We start from the raw sequence: 7,919 nt of genomic DNA, 5'->3' as shown, positions 1-7,919 counted from the left end.
ACTGGAGTTCAGACATGTACACATCCAAACTTATATATATGCATATATTTGATGGCAACCATCTTGGGTTTAAACTCAATTTTTGAAAGGAAACTTTGTTAGGCCTAGCTTTAGCCACACATCTAAATGAAAGTCGGTACCTCACCTATTGTCAAGTTATCATGCTCACAAGATTTAAAGATAGGCATGTAGAGAGACAGAGGGTGTTTTCAATTCCCTCTCTTCATTCTACGATGGGGAACAATTTAAAAATATTAAACAACCTGACTATTGTTCTGTAGTTAAAGACATGCCTCTCCCCATCTGGGAAGCTTTTTCAGTTTAAGGCTGGTAAGTGTTTAAGTCTAAGCTTTAAGTCGCATGAGATGACTGTGGTTAATCTCTACATGGAGGAAGTGGAACAGAGCCAACATGAGGCCAAACATGTCCCCACGCCGACAGAAGGTAAGAATAAAAAAACGAAACATATAAAAAAGTTCTCCAGATGTGGGCATCCTAACTAGACTTTTGTCAAGTCATGACATGTCAAAACATGCAACAGGACAAGTAGAAAAACACTCTTCTCTTATCTTGCTCGAGTTGCTGAGAAACTCAGAAGAATTTTCTTCAACCACAACATCCCTGTGCATTTCAAACCTTAAAGAACTTTCACCAGAAGCTGGTTCATCCTAAGGACCAACACAAACCGAGTGGAGTCGTGTATCCAGTCTGTGCAGTGAATGTTCACACCTCCATATTAGAGAAACTAATAGCCTCTCCACAGACACATGACTCAACAATGGAGAGCCAGCTTTTCAGGACAAGACTCATGTGCACCTACACGTCCAGGACAGTTTTTTTTCATGTGAATCAGTATGTGAACCTAGCCTCATAATGTAGCATCTTGTGCAGCTTAAAGCTTGGAATATATATGTTCTATGTCGTATAAGCTTCGCCCTTTAAGGCCTTCGCTTTAGTGGGTTTATCCCGTTATGCAGAGCATAAGCACTGAAAAAATTAGTCCACGCCCACCTGCTGTGTGGGCCCCACCCGGTCCATATAAATTACATTAAGAGCGGGAAATCGGCTCCCATTTTTTCTTCAGCGAGCTAATATAGCACTGTCAGAAGAACAAAGAAGATAAATTGTGTAAATGACCAACCTTGTGAAGGATGCTTGGCCCGGCAGTCGACCTCCGGTCGTCCGGTGAGTTCTCCTCCCCGAGGAGAAGATGACAGCAGTCTTATTCCAAGGTAAGCGTCGAGGAACATTTCCCAGTGACAGGTCACTACACGCTGGACAACGCCATCTTGTGTTTTTTCCTCTTATCGCCGACCCTCGGGGCGAACCGGATGGTTCCTCCGGGGCAAGGCGTGCTCAGCTGCAGCCCCCGCTGCTCATTCCCTCCCGGGGAGCGTAGTGTAGGTGGAGGGGGGCTGAGTGAATGCTCACCCCATCCCACCTCGTTTCGCATCGGCGATCACACCGCTCCCGGCCGACAGCGCCCTCAGGGGTTGCCCGGCGGAACCCGGGAGGAGGCTGACATGAAGGGACCCATTTTTTCTACGTCCCTCGCCTTTTCCCGCCAGTTCGGATGATCGGCGGAAAGGTTATTTTTCACTGGGCTCCACTGTGGCTCACCGTCTTGACCCATACGGCCTCGCGTTCCAACAGGACGTTCCACGGGCGAGGCCGCAGACGGTTCTTTCCTGGTAGATTAGAGGAGTCGGTCCCCAGTCCGCTCCCATCACCAGAGTTGAGGGATTCACCGAGCGGGGCTATTCCTCGGTAACCCCCCCTGGAGCCAAGCCTCGCGGAAGCTTCCGGAGCGAAGCTGGAGCAGCGTCCCGTCCCTCTGGAGGAACACGAACCAGACGGCGAACACGCTCTCAAATCGAGCCCACCAATGTGTTTTCAGGCAGCCGCAGTTAGCAACAACGTGCGCTGCTAGCATATAGCATGTCCAAGGGATTGAAGGCCGCAGACCTGCCTTGGAGACAAAGAACTCCCTCTGTAGGGCAGCTGATGCCAGCTCAACATGTGTGCCTCTCCCACGTTTTGCCTGTCGAGGACTGCAGCGCGGAGGACGATGATCCAACATCCACCTGGCTTCGTTACTCCCCTCGCTGCCGGAGAATCTGCACAAGACCTGATGAAGCCCATCGCGGACGCGCTGTTCAGAGCAGCTTCAAACCATGCTGGCGAAGTGAAAGTCGGAGGGGGTGCCAGAAGCTGTGTGCCACCTCATCAAGCCGCGCGGCCCACCCCGTCCCGCTGGAGGGACCGTCGCGAGCAAGCTTCGACTTTTCCACGGCCGCGGCTCTCGCTGAGTTCCACCACCAGCCCCGCCCGTCAGAATCCAGCCCTCTTCACTCCGGCAGCCTGCAGCTCAGCGTTTCCCCAGAGTTCGCCTGCAAGACAGCGCTCTGGGCAAACAATCGCAGAGCTCATGAGAGAGAAAGCTCTCAAAATGACGGTCTCCGGAGGGTGTGTGTAAAAGTGACACGAAAGTTGAAATAAATCATCATTAATGATCAAAGTGTCTGTTTTTTTAGCCAGTCTGTAAGCCCGGATGAGCTCACAGCGGCCGCACACATAAGAGCCGGTGTCCTTTATAAGGCTTTTTAAACTCACCGCCGCTCCAAGACATTACTAGTCGCTTACAGGGCACGATGGTAAGTGAAAATAACTCGTTATAATCCCGGGCTGCACGTTTTTCACCCAAGCGATGTCAACTCGCACTCGTGGGATGAAACAGCCCCACACACGAGCCGGTGTCCTTAAATAAAGGTTTTTAAACTCACCGTCGCTCTAAGACATGACGAGTCGATCACAGAATAGCCTCCACACATGAGCCGGTGTCCTTAATTAAAGGTTTTTAAACTCACCGTCGCTCTAGACATGACGAGTCGATCACGGCACAACGGTAAGCGAAAATAACTCATTACCAACTAGAACTGCACGATCCTCACTCAAGCGGTGTCAACTCGCACTCGTGAGATGGAACAGCCTCCACATGAGCCGGTGTCCTTAAACAGGATTTTAACTCACCGCCGCTCTTGACATGACGAGTCGATCACTAAGATGAACAGTCTCCATCCAACGGCGCTGCGTTGATGCTGGCGCACACACACAGCTGCCGGCGCTAACCAGCTCACATCGGTATAAATGTGGTCCGCAGGCTGGTTCGGGTGGGGGCCCTTCTCTCTCACAAGAAACGACACCCGTCTCGACGAATCAACGCGGGCAGCCGTCACCACCGCGTCTCAGCTTTCGGCAGCTCACCGCAGCTAAACGCGAAGCAGCTGAAGAACCCGGTAATGAGTCCCGCCTCCCTCCAGCGCGCGCCCCTCCAGCGAGAGCGGCGCGTCCCTCCAGAGACAACGGGTGCTCCCGCGGGGCTAGCAGCCTTCACTCCAACAGCACGGCGTAAACGAAGTCACGCCCTCCGCCTTTTCAACGTTCGCACAGCGACGTCAAACGCGCAGCCCCACCGCGTCATCAGCTGTCACACGCTTCGCCTCAGCACAAGTCTCGCCCGGGATCACACAGAAAACATTCCCGCGACGCATGACGGCGGTTGAGGGGCGGACGGCTGACAGCCGTACAAAACATGACACATCACTTAACGCACGTTCACCCTACGAACGTTACGTAGAGTGGCTAAAACATGCTCGCCGTTTTTCAGATGGATGGACAAGGTTTTTATGCAAATGGTACAAGTTACAGTTTGCAACCCGAACCCCTCCATTCAGAGGAGTTATAAAAAACGGCCCCGTCATCATCAGACTAAATCTCATCCCTAAATGCAGAAATCCAAGTGTTTTCTGATAAAAGTAATCTACAGAGTTCCCCAAGGGAGAGAAAACACAAGGTTTTTACTCACGGATCGGAGGGGTGAGACCGTTCTTGGATCTGTTGTTTAACATCCAGAGAACGCATACCGATCATCCTAACACAGAGACGAGAGTTTTTGTTTTACCTGGATGATCTGCTGCTCCTGTCAATTCAGACAGGAGGCGCTGATGCAGGATCAGGTGTTGACATCACACCTGTTAAATCTGGGCTTCGCCATAAATTGGAAGGAAGCTCGATTTTTCCGGCCCAGACATTTGTTTCTGGGAGTGGAATTAAATTCAACCACCATGAAAACTCTTTTATCACAAACTAGATTCGACACTTTTTAAAAAGTCAACTCAGTCACGTAAGACCTGGCAAGTTATAACAGCTGTCTCCGTCATGAAGCTGTTGGAAATGATGTCACTCACACAGTGTTTTCCACTGGTTTGTTTCACATGAGACGCCTCCAGAGGTGTTTTGCACGTCTGCATGTGGATCCAGTAAAACAAACGACGGATGATTATTGTCCCTTCCTCTGTGGAAGCAGACCTCCGACTCTGGGGAAACACCTTGTTTTCTGTCAGAGGGAGTCCCCCTCAGCAGACCCACGTCACGGGTCAGTCTTCACGGACACGTTGCTGTCAGGCTGGGGGGGGGGGGGGGCATGCCTATCTCAAGCAGTAGGGGCGCTGTGGCCCCACTACACATCAGCCCACATCAATGTTTTGGAGTGTCACACAGTACTGAATGTGATTCAACACTTTGCTCCCGTGCTACAGAATCAACACATGTTGATTCACACAGACAACATGATGACTGCTGCGTACATAACCATCAAGGGTGTGCGTTCAGCCCAGATGTTACACATTGTGCGAAAGCTACTGTGTTGGGTTAATCAACCTGCTCTTTATTAGAGCGGTTTACATATCCGGTGTTCTGAACAGAGGGGCGGATGTGACGTCCAGGGGCGGCCCACGTCACGTGGACCGGACCCTCCATCCAGACCTGATGTTTTTCAGACGCAGCAGAAGTTGGCAAAACAGCTGTGGACCTGTTTGCGACGCGAGAAGAACGCTCAGTGTCAACTATGGTTTTCCCTGAGCCCGCGAGACGACCATCGCTGGGGGGGGGGACGCATTTGCTCACAGCCGGTGGCCCAAAACGCTTTTATACGCGTTTCTTTTCCCCCACCTCCTCTGTTTTTTACGGTTCCTGAACCGAGTTCAGGAGGAGGGATTGACAGCTCTCCTGGTGGCTCCCGGCGTGTGAACGCACCATGGTTCCCAGGCCTGCAACGTCTGTTGTCGGGTCGCCGTGGAACTGTCGTGGAGGGAGGATGCTCTCCTTCAGGCAGGAGGAGCGACCAAGAGTTAACCAGAAATAGGTCAACACCGGTGGGTCTGACCGCTGAGCGGTCCCACTTAGAGGATGGGTCTCCCTCAGGAGATAGTGTGCACAATTCAAGATTCACGTGCTGCATCTACCACAGTTCTGTACACATCAAAGGGGATGGCTTTTCAGCGCTGGTGTACAGAGAAGGTTTAGAGGCCACCTCATGCCTTTTAGGCGGCGTGTTGTTTTTCTACAACAGCTGATGGATAGGGAGTTGGTTTTCAGTACGCTTTAACGTACGTTGCAGTCATCTATTCCTGCCACGAAGGTTTCGGAGACAGAACAGCTTTTAATCACCCGCTGATAAGCGTTTTTCTAAAAGATGTTCAGAGACACAGGCCTGCTTCACGTCCACTTGCTCCACAGTGGGATTTAACGCTGGTCCTGCGAGCCCTGATCAAAGCTCCAATTGAGCCTCTGGATCAGGTTTCATTAAATTCTTGTCTCTTTAAACAACCCTGCTGGTGGTTTTAACACCCGCTAAGAGGATAAGTAATTATCTGCCCTCTCTGTTGCTTCGTCATGCCTTAGAATTTAGGCTGACGGGCAGCTCAACTGATTTAAGACCAACCCAGCTTTTATGCCTAAAACATCACGAGCTCTTTTAAATCAAGAGTGATATCGTTGGAGGGGTCTTTTCCCCCCCACAGATCAGAAGAAGAAGCATCTTTTCATCTTCTCTGCCCGGTGCGGGCGTTGACGTGTTACATGACGCGCACAGCTGCAATGCGTTCAAATTCAACAATTGTTTGTGCATTATAGAGATGCATCTGCAGGTCGCCGTTATCCATCCAGCGCTTGTCACACTGGCTGTGTGAGGCCTTTTCTGAAGCCTACAGAGCATCAGATTAGGGCCTCCCGTCAACCTCTAAGCACACTCGACCAGGGGTATCGCATCTTCGACTGCTCTGCATAATGGTATGTCAATGCAGGACATTTGCACTGCGGCTGCATGGTCAACACCCTGCTCATTTATTCGCTTTTACCTACGTGATGTAACGGCTCGTTCCATGACACATTCTGTCCTTAGTACTCTAACAGAATGAATATTGTTGTTCTCATGGAACTCTGTTTAAGCTCACTTCTGTCTGCATGCATTACAGTGTGAGATGTTGTTATCAGTCACAAGTCGTGTCTGTGATTTTGGTTCTATTGTCACTAATCAGTTCATGACTATTGTTACCAATCAGTTCATTTGATCAATAATCAATTCATGGACATTAATCTGTTTATACTGTTCAGCCATGAACCAGTTGGTTCATGCCCCCCCCCCCCCTTTTCAACTTCTTCTTCCGTTGAAAGTTTTCCGGGGCATTCATGCTTTGTCAGAACGCATAGTTACACAACATGCGTCTGTGCATGGCACATAATTACGCGATGCGTAGTTATGCTCACGGGGAGCTGAGTGACAAGACATTTTTTGGGCAAGCTTCTGCTTCTTACTGTGTTCGAATGGACCCAGTGAGGCGAGGACCACATCGGCTTCGCCCTTTACCCACTAAAGCGAAGGCCTTAAAGGGCGAAGCTTATACGACATAGAACGTTGGTTACGTACTGTAACCCCAGATTCTATGAGTATAAGCGTAGCCCTTTAAGCGTCGGGCCTCACTGGCTCCTAAATGGCTGAAGAAAAAGCTATTTTGGGAGCCGATTTCCCGCTCTTAACGTAATTTATACGGACCGGGTGGGGCCCACACAGCAGGTGGGCGTGGACTAATTTTTTCAGTGCTTATGCTCTGCATAACGGGATAAACCCACTAAAGCGAAGGCCTTAAAGGGCTACGCTTATACTCATAGAATCTGGGGTTACAGTACGTAACCAACGTTCTCCAGTCTTGAACAGAAAAAGCTCCCCAGATGGGCAGCAAACTGTCTTAAAATACAGAGTTCAATTCCGCAAATTACCAAAACACCTCTAACTTTTAAACTTTCATAACTGTTCATGCAAATGCTATTCCAAAGACCTTTGCATTGCAATCAGCTTTGCGTTATGCAGTTGTTGGATCATACAGTTATTTGCAAGTGCAAACAGTGGCAGAAGCAGCTAGATGCAGAACTTGCAACCTGACAAATTATTTCTGCTAAAATAACCAAGTAATGCAAACTTCACAGCTGCGTGAGGGTTTGAAAAATGTTTCCATGAACAGCTAAAATACTGTATGTTGAAGACTTTCAATCATTTTAAGGTGGAAAAATCTGCTCTTGAAGTAGATCTAGATAGATTAGCCATAAATACAGTCTTAAAGGATCTACTCCAATGAAGATTCTTCCATCTTCTGCCATCATTGTGGGGCAGCTGTGGCTGAGTGGTTAGAGCAGTCGTCTTCCAATGGGAGAGTTGGGGTTTGATTCCACCAGCTGTCACATGTCGAAGTTTCCCTGGGCAAGACACTGAACCCCACAATGCCTGTGATGTGTGTCCCATCGGTGTATGAATGTGATCTAAAGCACTGATTAGCTTTGCATAGATCTAGTAGAGTGCTGTGTGAATGGGTAAATGAAGACACAGATTGTAGCGTAAAGCCCTTTGAGTATTTTGATTAGATAGAAAGGCGACATATAAGTACAGTCCATTTATCATTTACCATCTTGCAACAATTCCAATCTTGAAACTAATATATGTGTTCATGGAACGTGTATAACTTAAATTCTTACACTTCTGTAAATGTTGTGTTGTATGTTTGTTTTGCACTAGAAATACAGTTAGC

The sequence above is a fragment of the Nematolebias whitei genome, chromosome 9 (assembly GCF_014905685.2).
Source record: "Nematolebias whitei isolate Nwh7 chromosome 9, NemWhi1, whole genome shotgun sequence".
Taxonomy (NCBI): Eukaryota; Metazoa; Chordata; class Actinopteri; order Cyprinodontiformes; family Rivulidae; genus Nematolebias; species Nematolebias whitei.
Note: the sequence above shows the minus strand (reverse complement) of the source record.